At 35.4% G+C, this 18,082-nt stretch overlaps 1 long non-coding RNA gene across 1 annotated transcript; it reads left to right on the top strand.

Annotated features, from left to right (window-relative positions):
- Positions 1-2,249: 2,249 nt before the first annotated feature.
- Positions 2,250-2,739, top strand: LOC111508555 (uncharacterized). The gene is made up of 2 exons (XR_002722534.2): positions 2,250-2,421; positions 2,499-2,739. It is a non-coding gene; the product is annotated as an uncharacterized lncRNA (long non-coding RNA).
- The last annotated feature ends 15,343 nt before the right edge of the window (positions 2,740-18,082 follow it).

The following is an 18,082-nucleotide window of genomic DNA, read 5'->3' as shown; positions in this document are numbered from 1 at the left end:
TCACTTGCAACATTGATTTTCTGGAACATCGATGAAAGGTTGGGAATGTGTCTCTCTTCTATAGTACTTCCACGGGAAGTATTCAAGTGACTTGGCACATTTGATTTCACTCACCAAGAGCAGTAGGTACATATCAGAAATACGCGACGGATTGTGGCTGCTTATCGTTTAGAGATTCAACTGTTCACGAACTTTTTTATTCGGAGAACTGCGTTTATGTGGAATAAACTTCCTGAAAACGTTCATCCAAATGGATTCAATCCCCAGCGGTTCAAATCCAATATGAATCGTTACTTTCGCAGAGGCGCCGGTTTTAGAGACCCTTAAGGATTTTCCTGTAGTGCTTGTGTTTTGTCTTAAAGAATGTGTTTTAGCGAACCACGTCTATAAATTGAAATGTTTGTGAAAATTGTGTAATTATTATCATGGAAAGTTAGATGAAAGAATTTTTAGGAGACACTAGTATTTGATAGTACCAAATACATTTAAATAAAAAATTGCGACTGCCAGAATGTCTCTTATTATTCGAATTTTACGATCATATGTAGAAAAATATCTGCAACCCTCCAATACCTATTTTTTAGAGCCACTGGAACAGCTCAACCTTAGACTATTTATTTATTTTTGGTGGTGGTGAACTTATAACATCAATAGGTGAACATCTGGAGAAAATCAGTTGGCTCAGGATTCAAATGTATCAGTCACTGTGAGTGAAATCATATCATCGGATGAAAATATGTTTAGGGAGTTTAAATCACAATTGATATTTTTTATATACACGAATGAAATAATTTTGACCACTTCAATGTCAGAACAACCTGTAGAAAAGAATAGTTGGAAAAGTGGTTCCTTTTCAATCCCGCAGACATCACGGACAAAATGTGTAGTGTGACGATAGAAAATTCGAGTGTTAAAGATGAAAGGCCCCACAGCCGTATTGTGACAGTTCATAAAATAGGATAAAAGTGCTCCTCAACTGATAGAAGGTCGACATTTCAGAGATTTCAAATACCTTCTTCGGGTATTTTTCACAATCTGAAAGATATGTTTGCTAAAATGTTTGCTCTTTCTACACGTGCAGAAAAGGTGAACATTTTAGTTCACTCCGATGTGTTATTGCGTAAATTCAAAGTATTTTTCACAAATAATTTTGCCTATCAAAAATAGTGCTGGAAATTATACAGATACTTAAACTTCTTCACTTCGTTTCTAAACTTCAATATGCCTATCAAGGTTTTAAGTGATGTTCGCGTCTCCAATCAGGTTCACGGATTTTTCTTGATGGAATCCAGCAGCTAAGGTATGCTTAAGGGCGGAGCTCCATACATGAGAACAATACTCCAAAGGAGGTCTGATCTGAGCTTTATAAAGCATCCAAAGTTATTGGGGTGTGTACAGTTTTCTGGTTCAGAACAGTGTTCCAAGATTTTGAAAAGCAGCCTTCGCTATTCCAGCGACATGATTGTGCCAAGATATATTGATGTTCATTTTAACCACCAACAAATTTATCTGAGCAGGTAGCCGAATTGTCTGTTCTGAAATTATTATATCCGGTTCGGAGACATTTATCTTTTTGGAGAAAACGGATGCCTGGGTTTTCGTAACATTGAATTGAACCTGATTACTTTCATTTCAATTCGAAATCACTTCTAGATCCTCATTGAAATATGCAATCTCCTGCTGCCGGTGAAGATGTGCATCCGCAACCGATGTCCTGGAATCCAAATGGAATGACCAGACTTGCTTGTCGTCGGCAAACCAATATATTAGATTGGATAAACCAAGCATTTCAAACAAACTGAATCCCGTCAATATTAGCAGTTGTTCGAATTTCCATACAAAAATTAAAATAAATAAGAGTTCTTTTTATTAGAATTAAAAATGTTTATCATCTGTTCGAATTTCCATATTCAATACAAATAAAAATTAAAATATTCGAAATTTTGTTCTGCAACACGTACGTACGAAAACAGTTTTTATGAACTCGCAGAAATTTGTACGCGTCCGAAAAACAGTTGTTTCTGGACTTGATACATGCATTAATATTTTAATCGCTGCTAGAAAAACAATACACATATGAAAAACAAGACCTGAAAGTTACTAATTCTTCAAACCTGTGTAAAACTTTTCGCTTGGTTCAAACAATGTAGAAAATGTGGCGTACTTGATATTTTATTCATATTTATTATGAAATGAGGCTTTAAAGATAAAAAAAAAATCAGTGAACCTTAGCTGATGTGGTAGTTTTCAGTTGCTGGGTAACCGTTAATATATTTTGAATTTTCACTTTCAGTCTGTCAAAAGTATTTTTAAGAAATTATTGACCTTCTTTGGAAATTTTCACCTCCATCAATTTCAAATACATGGAAATTGTAATGGAATACTTAATACACATGTAGAAAGTGCAAACTTTTCAGAACTGTGAGTAGTAATTGCTGTTGTGTATAAAATAAAAACTGATAGTGAATTTGAGTGTACTCTACATTAAAAATTTTCAGCAATGGCGTGATACAAACAGGATCAAATCATTCTTTGGCAACTTTGAGGAATTATCCAGGAAATATTAGGCATCCATTCTGATAAAAATTTCAAATTCCTGGAGCTACTCGTAACATTGAAAACAATTGTGCGTCACCAACAATAGCTATATATTTTGCAATGTATGTACTCACTTCTACTATTGAGCAATTCCATCTATAAAGCTGTATTCATTGTTTTATTATAGATTCTTCTAAATCATCTGGAAATTATTGAATGAATCGAAATAAATAGATGAATGTTTCTCTTTCATATTCTCTGCAAGTGATTCTGTTTAGTTTCCGACAATATTTGATTAACAAACTCTATAAATTCTGAGCAAAGAACCCTTACTAAGAAGGAGACACCTATTCATAACTTATATAATGGCCTTCCCTGTTATTTTCAATACTACTTGGTTCCACAACAGTTATTATTTTCCATATTTTCATAACATACTGGCCCATTGACCATCACTGCAAGATATGACGTTTGTGTTGCTTATTCATTTAACTCATTATCAACATATCACTGCCAACCCCAGTTACTAGATGTTTCTATCACGATCATATCTTGAATTATTAACCCTTCAAATGAATCCCCAATGTATTCGTTCGATATGAACCCGCAATGACAATTATTATCAAAGCACACTTCGATCGCCATTTCAGTCCACCCTCGCAACCAATTTTTTGAACGAACCCGTCCCGGGAATCCATTCTCTCCAATTTGCGCGTGAAACATTGCTCGACGCATCCTCCAGTTCTGGCAATTATCGTCAAATTTCACGTGACATCCGATAGAAGAGAGACGAGCGGAAACACTTGGGTCGAATCCATCAAGCAGAGTGACAACATTTATCCAGAGTCCTGGAACACGCAAAGGGAAGAATATCGCCATTCCGCTAACCGTATTCCATTTCTCTCTATTCGGTGAATCAATAATCAATCCACGGGGTGTGAGGACTTGGACGGTCGAAGAGGTGGAGGAATAGTTTGAAAAACTGTTCCATTTTTTTACCGAAACGACTCTTTTTTCATCGCTTTTTATATACAGGGTCGCTGATATGTATGGAAACGGTCGGTTATCTCTTAAAGTAAAATAGCTAGCGAAAAATGTCACGATACAAAAGTTTTGTAAATGAAAATTGAGTATTTTCCCTCTGGTGTTGGGAAAAAACTCCAGTAATATTCATTACTACACCAAGGATTCCAAACAGTGCATCACAAATACAGGATCAGTTGCTGTTTCTTTATTAGAATAACTTATATATCATTTAATTTTTCAATTCTGCTCGGAATTTTGAACAAAATTGACAAACCACATAATTTCCTAAATTCAACCATTTTCGAGATATCGAGATTTGAAAATAACTTTTCACTACTCTTAAATTTATTAAAGAAAAAGCACGAAATGATAGATATTCATTATGAAAGTTACACAAGGTGGAGTATGTGGTTGTGATTACAATTTCATTATAATTTTTTGTTGGAAATAAAAAAAAACATAATTGTTCAGGTTTGATAAAAATGCATGAAACGAAAAAATGTATTTTTTAATGAATGCCTAGGATATTTAATATTTTATGAAAACTATAGTTATGCCAGGAGAAAAAGAGAGAAAACAAGTTTTAATTAACAACAAATATTTTCTTCAAAATTCTATTCAATAAGTTGTTCAAAGTGTTTACCATTTACTACCTCTTGTCAGTGACAGTGGAAAAAATCAAGTGGAATCATATCGGGAGGCCTAGCTGGTCATTTATTTGCTTCCCTGCGTCCAATTCATTTATCAGGAAAAGTTTCATCTAGATATGCCCGTACAACATGTCCAAAATGTGAAGGAGCCCCATCTTGTTGAAACCATATTTGTTCTGCCGGCAAATTGGGATTGTTATTATTTGGGAATAATCGTCTAAGCTCTGGAATAATATGCTGTTGTGAAAGTAATAAATATCATTCAGAGGTCAAATTTATCACCCGAAGACGATTGTGGATACTGACAATCGAAACGTTGTGAAGTAACTTGGTTAGGAATCTTTTAATTATATATTTTCAATTTTCATTTTTTGTTAATTATTCTGAATTTTTTTAGCTCGTGTTACTAGTTCAATTTTTTTTGTTTTTTTTTGGTTGTTGCTTGTATGTTATTTCATTATACTTTCAGTTTTTTGCTTGATAAAATTGTTTTTTCAGCTAATCTTTTTAATTTTTTACAGATTCTTTCAGGAATTTCGAATCAATTTATATCATATTAGACAATGGAAGTCCGAACTGATGAAATGAACTACGAAACATTGTCAACCACCTTCAAACAAACGTTTAATACCTCCAGTTTTATGAAACGGCTGCAATGTTTTTGAAACGGTTGATTTAGATATAAATAGATTCCCGATTGGGATGCAATTCATTAAAAATATCTACTACTTGGTCACAACTTCGAGTTCTGTAACCGTATCAGTATCAGTTGAACGTGTCAGTTTTGCGCGAAAATTATCTACACAAAATGTGTTTTTGACATGTGTTGTCAACATCATTATTGTTAGACAAAAGAACGACGCGTCCTTGTTATTGAGCTGAAAACTTTCAAAAGAAAATGATGATGTGCTATATCAGAATTTCGATCAGAATTGAAATATGAAATGATATATAAGGCGTTCTATTGAAGAAAAAGCAACTTTATTTCTTCAAGACTTTTTGACTGATCCTGTATACCTAATTTTCATTTAGTGTGATATATTTTGAAAAATCCTGATTTTTTTATCTTAAAATTTTTCGCTAGCTATCTTACTTTAGGAAATAGTCGACCATTTCCAAATATAACAGCGACCCTGTATATTGCATTGAAGAAAGTCGAGCGTCGAATGAATCGATGAAGAAATAAGCCTTTTTGTTCTACAGATATAACTGCATAATTATATAGTGCAAACGATAAGATTGACAATGGTGTTGCATCACTCGTCACTGAGAGGGCACTACGAACCTATTTTTTTTGGAAAACAGTTATTCACTTTCGCCAATATCTCCTTAACTGTGTGGGTTTGGGAAATTAATACCAACTTTTTTCGAAGTAGATTGAATTTACTGAGAAATGACTTCCTTATCATTTTTTTAAAGTTAAATTAATTTTTATTACAAATATGTAGGACATACAAGAATAAACAACAGTAAATCACTTGTGTAAATAAATAACTGTGAAATAGACCTTGAATAGCGGCAAAATGACTATTCCTATAGAAAAGTTATCGCGATGAAAGTTGAAGGAAATAAGTGACCAGATTGAACAGTTTTTTTTATGATTTTCGTCATAATAATTATTGTTTTACTTGGATTCATTTTTTGACATGATAGTACATACTTGCCTGGAATTAATCACGATATCTTCTTATTTCTCATCAATGGAATGCTGTTTCATTGAACATATTCATTTCACTTTGGACGCCCACTTTTCTGTCCCGTTGTGCGGGAAAACAATTTTTTGTGATAGTGGTACTTATCGTCAACAGCCCCGAAGTCCTCAGTTTCAAGGTTCAAGTACTCAAACATTCCCCAGTTAGCACCTCTACATTCAACTGCTCTTAGAAGAATCCCTTATAGAATTCATTGTTGAAGGAACGTTGATATTTCGTCTTTCTTTGGGTAACACATTTCTTCTAGAGAGATACTACAATTTTTATACGATAAAAGTTTCACAGTGTATAAAATGAACTGAACGTTCGCTCAATGAAAGTAATTTTTCCGGTATCCCTCTTGAAAAATGAAAAAAATTAAAATTCCAATTTTTTTAAAGAAACTCTTATATTTGAAGAACCAAATCTCTGTAACTGATCAACTTAGAAAAACGAAGTGGGTCTCACTTTTCAGAAAATTAAACATACTTTGAAAATGAGAATGGAAAAAAATTCCAAACTTGCATAGTTCAGAAATCATTGGCGATGATACGAAAAAAGTGCGACAGAATCAGAACATTAATATCGACAATATTAACATTAATGGTACAAAACTCGTATTCAAAAATCAGTTATACTCCATTCGATGTGCCTTTTCTGTGTACGTTTCGCCTAGGCTATGGAAACTTTTTGAGAGTTGATGCCGAAAACCTATTTCTTTTCTTTAGTTGAAACAGTAGAGAACGCGTATTGTGTTTGTTTTTGATATGATGCATTTTTTCTTCTGAAATGGCATTATTTTGATGAAGGATATACCCGCAATTCCGCCCGAGTGATATGGTTCGACTCCTGAAATTTACAAACAACAGACAAGAGCTATAGTACGACTATTCAAAAAAAAATTCGATATCCGCAAGGTTCAATCTTTATCTATGTGTGGGTATCATTTTTTTGTTGCACCCCTGTTCAACCCCTGCGCATTTCAAGGTGGTCAAATTCTACTGAATAAACTCTGATATACACTCGTGGAAATAGAACCCAACACCAGACAGTACGATCCGTCATACTGAGTTGAATCATAAATACAGTGCTGGATTCAACTGTCCGTAGAGGACAAGCCAGGGTGAGTAGAGACGATGAAATCTATGGGATTGACAGAAGACCCAATTTTCGAATATCAAAGATGAACGCGGAGGTGGTCAGTTGCAAAGTTTTGACATCGACCACTAAACGAGATTCGTCCTCTGATTTTCACTACAGCTTTCACTGCAAGGTATAAGGTTGAAAACCAGAGACCAAACACAACAATTTATGATTCAACACCAAAAAGTACTGTTTCAACCTGATATTGATCGAATCTGGCATTGTGTGAATTGGAAATCGATAAACCGTTTGTTTTTTTTCGAAAAATTATCGATTGCGAACTCTTGCAGACTCCAGAAGTGACAACACATATATTATTAATCATAACCAACCTCAAAACAATCATAGATCTATCTCTTTACGTAGAACTGTGTAATGAAATTTTAAAACAATATTATTCAATAATATTGAAATAATGAAACATATAACAAATAAATGATATATTGTAAATATTCAAAGAACGAAGACATTTCCGAATGACGAAAATGATATTTGAATATTGAATACGATATTGATTGAGTTGAAAACGTTTTCCAGAAAAATGAAGAAATTAAATGGATAATGAAACAGTGGAAAAATATTTTGTAATTTTTGAGCATTCAAAGCGTAATAGAAGGATGAAATATCTACTTGTTGTTTACCCCTTGGATATACATTCATTTTTCAAGGGCAAAACACAAGCACCACAGAAAAATCTTTAAGGCGCTCTTAAAGCGGTGCCTGTGCGAAAGTAATGATTCACATTGGATTTGAATCGCTGGAGTGCAAATCCATTTGGAAAAACGTTCTCAGAAAGTTTATTTCACATAAACGCAGTTCCCAAATGAAAGAGTTCTTGAATAGTGAAGTTCGAGAGATACTGAGTTGAACCTCAAGTTCAAGTGCCAAGTCAGTTGAAGACTTTCCGTGAAAGTATCTGTAGGAGAGAGACAAATCTCCAACCTTTTTTCGATGCTCCAGACTGTCAAGGAAGAAGGAAAACGCGGAATTGTCTGTCCTGACATGATTTTATCCGGTTCATGAAATGAATGGTGATGGAAAGTATGTTGTACAGACATAACGGAAAAATTAAAGGCATTTCAAAGAAATAGTCAGTACCTAGAGAATGTGGCATGAGAACTATGATCCAGCGACAAAGATTCTGTTCCAATTAAATCTTCCCTCACTCTTTTATAAACCACTATTTTTTACTGAGCAGAGTTGTACTAGTAAAATTATACTATTTCAATATCAGATATTCCGTCGTTAAAACCGAATGTTTCACTCACAAATATGATTCATATTTTTCTTCTTCCAGTTACTCTCCTTCGAAACTGAAATATTGATGTAACCCGGATAATCTAAGCACTACTTCATTCTTCTATAGATGTTGGATATTTCAAAACTTGGTTTCCCCTAAAAATCTTATATTGTTCTACTGTGTTTGAAAACTCGAATTGGTATTTGATTTCAAACTGTTACCTAGCGGCTACATTCGCAAAGTCTGCGTTATCTCAGTGGCTAGATTCGACAATGAAATGGATTGAAAACCTCGAATTAAGCCAGCAAGAGCTGGTTATGATGTCATGTTCATTAGAAGTAAGTTCTCAGACGGAATTGCATAAATTCGAAGAAAGTCATTCTTCTATAATCAGGAGAGAAATCAGTAATCAGATTTCATAACAGAAAAGACGACGTTCCTTTGGACGCACCTTCCTAACAAATGCTATAAAATTGAAAACGAGGTGGGAGATGAGAAAAATTTGAGTTTTTCAATTCAAAAGACATAGATGAACATAATATATTTCGATACCGGTCGGTACGCGAGTCGCAGATTACAGCCGGTTCTGGGCCTCCCCCCACCACTATGACGTATTAATTGCTATTTTTTGTTGTTGTTTGGTAACATCAAGACGATGTGACCTTGAAGTGTCATGTATGGGTCATTCAGATTTTTTTTCATATGAGATTTTGTTTGTGTGTGACATAATGACGTAATTACATTTGGTTTGGTACAGGGTTAGTGTGTGTGTGTGTGTGTGTGTGTGAGAGAGAGAGAGAGAGAGAGAGAGTGAAAGAGAGAGAGAATGCACGGTACAGGGTTTCATCATGTGCTTGTCTATGTACAAACATACGTCTGCATACTTCGAAAATCCTTCAAGTAATGAATGTTCCATCAGTGTGAGCCCACCAAGTAAGTGATGGTGTGACGTCACTGCAGCAACCGTTCAACGGTAAGAGAGCGAGATGTTCACTTCCCGACGTGTGGCTGAGTAATGCGTATTCATCGGTGTACCCTCACCTCTTTCGATGCGCCGAAGGCTATGACGTAACGCATCTCTCTACTCTCGCTCCCGATGGTGACGCGCAGCCGGAGCGGTGAAGATAGTGTTACCATCTGCTCTCTACGAGAGCGTCGTATCGATATCTGTTAACGCGTCTAGCCGGGAGGTGGGGTTGGCGCATGTAGGTGAGAGGTGGGGTTGGCTATAACTTCTTGACAGACCCGATCAGACTGTATTTAAGAAGCGGACGAGTGTTGGTTATGTCAGTTTACATCGAGTGAGTTAGTGAGAGCATATCATAGAAAATGTATTCCTGTTACTGTGGTAAATCTTTCACTCGTAGTGATAATCTTCGTCGGCATCAGCTGCAGAGTACCCAAGGAGAGCCTTCAGTGAAACGGATGAGAGTGGACAATGCAACACCTATGTTTACGTGCAATTGTTGTAATGTGACAATTCCTATGAGCCAAGTGAATTCTCACCGAAGAATCATGAGTCATAAAAATAATGCATGTGTTCAATTGTCTGAAGGCGTTCAAATTATAACGAATGCATTCAATTGCCGCATTGCTACATACAGGGTGGAGAGTTCGATTGCATCCATTGACTACATGTCTTTTTTTACTGAGATTAGGCAGAAGGTCATTGAATTACTGGGATCGGCCATCAGGATCCATAAAAGCATCCAAGTGAATATGGAAGTTTTTGGGAATTATTTTCTTCAGGCTCAAGATTTGAGGGACACGAAGTCATTACATTCCCAAAATGAAATAGTGGACTTAAACGACTGAATTCCAGGAACGTGACTTAGGTATTTATTTTTTGGTAAATTACAATGAGATTGAGTAGTAATATTTATTTTTTTTTTGTAATTTAGGTTGGACTTGTGAAAAAATAATGTTTCTCGAAGTCAACAATAATAAATACAGTCTGCTGGGAGGATGTTCATATGTGAAGCTGCCCGAATGCATTGAATGGAGGAAAGCTGTCGTGAATGTTCGTAACGAAGATCAACACTCTTTTACCTGGGCTATAACATCAGCATTATATCCTGCAAATGGTAGAGTGACCAAAGTTACATCACATCCACATTTTTTCAATGTTTTAGATGTAACAGGTATGGATTTTCCGGTTAAAGTTAATAATAAGAGTATTGAAAGATTCGAAGATAGAAATGATATTTCAATTAATGTTTACGGTTTAGAGAGTTAATTTGACGAAGGTAAAATGAAGTATGATGTGACTGGTCCATTGCGATACTCACAGAGAAGACTCCGGAGACATGTCAATTTGTTACTTATAACTGATGACTTCGGTAATAGTCACTATTGTTGGATCAAAGATCTTTCAAGATTAGTTTCTAGTCAACTATCAGCTCATGAATATAGAAAATATTTTTGTGATGGATGTTTGATATATTTTTCTAGCGAGAGATTGCTCTTACGGCATAAGATGAATGATTGTAATCTCGTTAGTACTACAACACCAACCACCAATTTTAAGATCATTAAATATGGTATGATGGTTGCGGTAAATAAATTAATGTTTGAAAATTTTGAGAGACATTTGTAGTATATGCTGATTTTGAATCAGTACTTGAACCGATTTACGTGAATGGGCCAAATCCCGAAAGTTCATACACGATCAAAACATTCAACCATGCCCCATATTCATTTGTTTATTTGATAAAATGTTCATATAATAATGATTTGTCAAAATTTGTTACATATAGAGGTGTAGATGCTGCTCAAAAATTTGTGAGTAGCATTGAAGATGATTTGAAAAAGATATATGAAAATCATCTCAGATGCTCTATAAAAATGGATGCACAAACTCTTGAAGAAGAGGAACAATTTGCTGCAGCCAGAACTTGTGGTATATGTAATGAACCATTTTTCGACGGTGAAGTCAAAGTTGGAGATTACTGTCATATCACAGGGAAGAAAAGATCACATGCAGCTCACTCAAAATGTAATTTGAATTCCAAAATACCCAATTTTATACCTATTATTTTCATAATTTGAGTGAATATGATTGCCATTTATTCATTAAAGAATTGTATAGGAATAAAGAGAAAGTTGATGTCATCCCGCAAACAAAAGAGAAATACGTATCTTTCACGAAGAGTCTCTTTACACACCTATAGCGATAAAGATGGTATGGTTAAGAAGAAATATCTCAAAATGAGATTTATCGATAGTTATAAATTTATGACTAATTTGTTGGAGGAGTTGGGTGCTAACTTGACCTCTGATCAATGTTTGGAGATGCATAAATATTTCCCACAAATTGAAAAATTCAATTTGATGAGACAGAAAGGTGTATTTCCATATAGTTTCGTTAATGACATTGACAAATTGAATTATCTATCACTTCCGACAAAAAATCAGTTTTATGATAAACTCAGTTGTGAACATATATCAGAAAATAATTATGATAGGGCTAAAAATGTGTAGAATTTATTTGAGTGTCGAATTTGGGTGAATACTCTGATTTGTATTTGAAATCGGATGTATTGCTATTATGTGATATTTTTGAAAACTTTCGTACCACAAGTTTAGAGATTTATAACTTAGATCCAGCATATTATTACACTGCACCTGGATTATCTTGGGATGCTATGTTGAAGTATACGAATATTGAAGTGGAATTACTAAGTGACATTGATATGATTCATTTTTTTTCAAAAAGGTATACGAGGTGGAATTAGTCAGTGTAGTCAGAAGAAACATATAGCAAATAATAAATTTTTACCAAATTATAATCCCAATGAACCTTCCACTTTCATTACATATTTGGTGCAACAAATCTATACGGTCATAGTATGTCACAACCTGTACCAACAAGTGAATTTACAAGGTTGACCCCAAATGAAATTCTTAATCTTGATGTGATGAATGTGATTACTGATAGTCCGTATGGGTATGTGTTTGAAGTGGACATTTATTATCCACAAAAGTAGCATGATAAACATTCTGATCTTCCATTTTTAGTTGAAAAATTAATACCACCTCGTACTAAATCGAAAATTCCCAAATTAATCCCAAATTTGAAAATAAAAAAGAAAATATATTGTTCATTATAGAAATCTACAGCAAGCCATCAAAAATGGTTTGATTGTAATTTATACACATAGAGTATTGAAATTCAAACAATCACGTTGGCTGAAACCCTATATAGATCTCAATACTGAAATGCGTAACAGGTCTAACAATAAATCTGTTGAATATTTCTATAAACTAATGAATAATGCGGTATATGGGAGGACATTGGAGAATGTAGATAACAGAATTGATGATAGACTCGTTACACATTGGGAAAATATATAGAAAAATATAAGTGCTAGCACTCTTATATCCATAACAAATTTCAAAAATTTTTAATTGTCACAGATAATTTCGTTGCCATTCAAATGGGTAAAGTTAAAGTACACTATGATAAACCATTATATTTGGGATTTTCTGTATTAGAATTATCTAAAACAGTCTTGTATGACTTTTTCTATGGATGCATCAAACAACACTTTGATGAAAATGTCTCTTTACTTTACACAGATACCGACTCGCTCATTCTGAAAGTAAATACAGAACATTTTTATGAATTCATGAAAACTAACATAAGTAGGTTTGATACTTCCAATTACAATATAGTTAACCAATTCAATATTTCAGTAACGAGATCAATCTTGGGTAACTTCAAAGATGAATTTCCGAATGATCCAATCATGAGCTTTTATGGTACAGGTGCAAAAGCGTATTATATGAAATCTGTTGATGGTGAATTTGAGAAAGCTGAAGGGGTGAAACGATCTGTTATAAAGGATGAATTGACATGTGAAGATTACCAACAAATCGTCGAACATGGTGGTATGATATTCAGAAAGATGAATTCATTCAGAAGCGTTTTGCATGATATGTATACTGAATTGAAAAATGAAGTTGCTTTATCATACCACGACGATAAACAATTTATCATTCCGAATACTACCCACACACTTCCTTGGGGTCATAATGATATTGAATTTCATCAAAACGATCCGAATGATAACATTCGTTGGATAAATAATATTATTCAACAATCACAATCTCAGGAGAGTCCACTGGATCAACTCATTAATTTATTGTCTGCCGAGATCAATGACTGAAATATCATTCAATGTCTATAAAACCGGGAAATACAATATAGATATTTATGTAATGTGATATTGATTAATATGATATTAATTTATATGTATCACTTTGATGAATATAAAAATGATAAAAAATGTATTTGTTTTATTTCTATTTTCGTAACCAATTACTACAAAGTATATAGCATAATGTAGATGAAAGAAATATCAGTTTGAAAATGATCATCGTAGAGTGCACAATGTAATTCGAGGTCTTCCCGGGAATGGATTTAAACTAACAAAAGGTGGTCATTATGACATGCAAAGAAAAATATTGAAAAATACAAGCGAACCTATTGACAAGAGTGATTGTGTAACTGTATCATATCTTGAGGGAAAATTATTGGAACAAAGGAGGTCATACTTCTAGCCCTACAAGCTGCAATACAATCCACAATAGGTAATGTTGCTCGCGATGCACGTCAAGCATTCGATGATAAAATTGCAGAGGCTCAGATAACTTTGACTCGGTAATATGACAATCTAAAAAGTGATGTAAAAACAAAAATTTCTGACATAACAACATCTACAATGAAAAATATGATGTTTAGGAGAAAAAACATAGAGTCAGTTCATCAGGCGGACTAAGGTATCCAGGACTGAACATTAATCCAAATATTAGAATAATAGAACCAAAACCAAAACCAACAGATGATGTATTAATTGAACGAACATGGTGATTCTACTCCCGGGGCGTTCAGAACATGCTTCCCGATTAAGTGAGGCCGCGTTGGCTAGCTTTTCCGCCGGAAGGCTGAAATTGCTAGCCAACGAAGTGATCTATTGAAACAATTGGCCGAACTAGATCGGGAGGAAACATCTCTGGAGGAAAGGTGTGAAGCAGAGACGTCTTCGATAGAGAATTATAAAAAGTTAGTGACTTTCATGAAAACTGTTTCGTAGGTTAAGTGTAAGTGTAGTGAGATTAGTTTTAGGTTAGTTAGGAATATTTAATAATGGTAGTTTTAAGTTTATATTTATAATGTTAGGAAACAAAAAAAAAATAAAAAAGAAGTGAAATAAAGGGTGCACATTGTTTTGGTTTGGTACACATTGAACAATGCGTTGGTTGGAGCATTTTTCTTCACTTCGTTTTATTATTATTTTTTTTTTCATTTCAATTCCAAGTTCTTCTAGACAAATACCTCACATAAATTTTTGTATTCTCTAATCACTTGAAAATAATCTCTTGAGAAGAAAATTAAAAAAGAAAAGACATGTTTTATAATGAAATCAATAAGTATATTTCATATTATTCATTTTTACACATAACATTGCATAACCCCTATCTACCCGCCACTACCACCCTTTCCACTTGAAGAGGATAAATGTAGGAGTTCCTCAATGTAATATTCAGTTGAGTAGCTATCGCCAGCATGTCAACAACTCAGGAAGCTGATTCCACGACCGGACCCCAGTTGGAACCTCTATCAGAACCTAGAGCTCCTGACTACAGGAGTGACGACGACGACGACGACGATTCGGACGTGGACATGGAAGTCGATTCCACTACAGAGCCACATAGGGGTCCTTCAACGTTTTGGAGTATTGATTCCCGGATTCAAATGCTTCATGTTACAAGCACTGACGATAGGCAAAGGTCGGACATAGAGTATCCGGATCCTATTATGGATACTGATCCAGAAGCTGCTGCCCAGTGGTCGAGGTGGCTGGCTTTCATACGCAGAATTGAGAATGAACTCAATTCTGATGATGATATGTAATCGTTTCCTCGTTTCTCCCATCCCTTCATTTCCTTCCACGGAGTACACACTTTTTGGTTGGTGTACACGAGGCACTGCCAGGTTGGGGCAGTGTCTTCCTCCCTTTTCCTTATTAGTTTCAAAAGACATGTTTCACAATGAAATCAAGTATAATTTCTTATAATTCATATTGTATCTTATCCATTCAATCATCTCTTTCATTGAATATAGCTCATGTCATTTTGCAATTTATTCCCACCTAATCCCCTCTCCTCCCCACTCCTCCCCCCACTCCCTTTTAAAAGTATAAAAGTAGGAATTGTCTGTTGGAATATTCAGTTGATCAGCCACCTCCAACATGGAACCTGATAAAACTACTGAACCATTTAGTGTCCCAGAGCATCATCCACCTTATTACGCCTCCATCCAAGTTCGTATCGTTCACTCCACGACGGCACCGCACGACATTGGGTTTGAATACAGGAATCATGATAATCGAATGCAGGTGCAGCATGTTACCGGCAGCGATGAAGGGCACCTTTCAGATGGTGACTAACCGGATCCTGAGGGATGGTGGGATCTCGATTGGGATGACCCACTACCCGGAGACACAGATGATGACGTTGACAGTGATGACGATGATGATGGTGATGACGGTGACAATGAGTCCGAAGATAGTCCTCCACCGTCCCCCATTCCGATTGATGAAGTCCTCAATTCTGATGACGATATGTTATCGTTTCCTCGTTTCTCCCATCCTTTCCTTTCCTTCCACGGAGTACACACTTTTTGGTTGGTGTACACGAGACACTGCGAGGTTGGGGCAGTATCTTCCTCCCTCTCCCTCATTAGTTTTTCATAATAATCACTCAGAGTTTGTCATAATAATAATCACTTAGAATTTCATGAAGATTGTCATTCTTGTTGCTTTCTAATTTCAAACATTGAATTGTTCTACATTTACACTTCACCCCCTCTTTTTTTTCCAATATAAATATAGCATCAATCCCAGTTCTATTTCATTCTTCCACAATGCCCAATATAAATATAGCATCAATCCCAGTTCTATTTCATTCTTCCACAATGTCGAGTGCTGATTCCACCACTGAACCGATGAGTGTACCAGAGTATTCTATGACGAATACAGGCCCCATCCAGGTACATGAAATAGATTCAACGTTCGATCATTCCAGTACAAATTTCGCACAAATTCTGCAGCGCATCTATGATCTACCTGATGATTTCCCGGAACGTATGGAAGAAGGTATGCAAGAGGAAGTAGATGCAGAATTGGAGATGGGTGCCGACGAGTTAGACGATCTAGAGGATAACAAGCTAGATAATAATGTGGATGATGTCATTAGTATATCGTCTGATTCAGATGATTATGAGGACGACATCATCAGGATATCATCAGATGTAGATGATTCAGACGACGACACCATCATCATTGTTTCTGATGATGAGGAGCGTTAGTCCATACCATTGCATGGATTAATAAAAAAACAGCCCTTTTCAGGGCTGCAAATGAAGACTGAAACAAAAACAGCTCTTTTCAGAGCTATCATTATACTTTCAAATAGAAACAGGTTCGTACCATTGTTAACATTAGGTTAAATTATAATCTCAAACAAATGTATGTAAAAGTACCATTATCCTACTCTGTAGTACTCATCATCACTCATATTCAATGATTGACAAATTGCCAACTTCAACTTTCAGTTGAAGTAGTACTCATCATCATGAGTAGCAAATTCCCAACTTCGACTTTTCAGTCAAAGTAGTAATTTGTCATGTAATGCACAGATATTCAATAACTAACAAATTCCCAACTTCGACTTTTTTTAGTCAAAGTAAGTAATCATTTGTCACATAATCTGTGAATACTACTGTTTGTGTGAATAATGTAGCCCTGAAGAGGGCTGTTGTTTTTTATGACCAGTAGGTTCACGGTTATTCTGTCACAGGTTTGACATTATTGCATATTATACATGTCGACACTCTGGTGAATTTTGTTAGGGGTCTCTCGCAAGCATCGCACCGAGTCTGTCCTAATTCCATCATAGAAACGGTTTTGTGGGTGTTGATGTGGTGATACCACCCTACATTTTTGTTTCTAATGGAGTAAAAACGAAAACAACACCAACATAGCTTTTTGGTGTTGTCATCGATTGTTCTTATCTGCACATGCGCGTCCATCACACAATATAAATCCATGGGATCTTCTAATGTATCAGTGATGTTAAGCAATCGGAGACCGATTCTCAAAGCACCATCACCTTCAGTTGTATCAGCTACAATCCCTTCATTTTCGCCTCCACCAACCACGATCAGCTCATCGACCACGTCATCATCTTCATCGCTCTCCTTAGCATCGTTTCCACCTTCGTCGTTTTCATAAGCCCCATTTTCATCTTCATCGACTCCAAGGTCAATCTCCTCTTCACCGACTCCAACATCTTCTTCAACTATCTCTTCCTCTAGCGAAATGTTGGCATCCTCACCATCTGACTCGTCTATCCAATTATTTGCATCAATTGCAGATATTCTGTTTAGTGCAGCAACTATTTTTTGAGTATTCATCTTGACGTTTTTTCACAGTTTCATAGTGAATAAATGAACTTCAGGATGGCAAGTCGACTTATATAGTTGTATAGGTAGTGGTGGTGGTTGTGGTACGATTCCCACTTATCACTTGACTCGGTGTGAGTGGGAGAGAAGGATATAGCATCTCAAAACTTAAGATGGTATGATGAAGTCATGTTTGTGAGAAGGAGGAGATCTCCCACTATACTTTCACATGATGTTAATTTGTATAAATAGAGAATGTTGGTATAGGAGAGAGCAGTCAGAGTTTCTATAAGTCTTCTCTTAATATTTGTAATCGAATCAGTAAAAT

This window comes from Leptinotarsa decemlineata, unplaced genomic scaffold, assembly GCF_025532065.1.
Source record: "Leptinotarsa decemlineata unplaced genomic scaffold, Ldec_3_MD MMD2_tig00000026_RagTag_RagTag, whole genome shotgun sequence".
NCBI lineage: Eukaryota > Metazoa > Arthropoda > Insecta > Coleoptera > Chrysomelidae > Leptinotarsa > Leptinotarsa decemlineata.
Note: the sequence above shows the minus strand (reverse complement) of the source record. Positions and strands in the feature narration are given on the sequence as shown.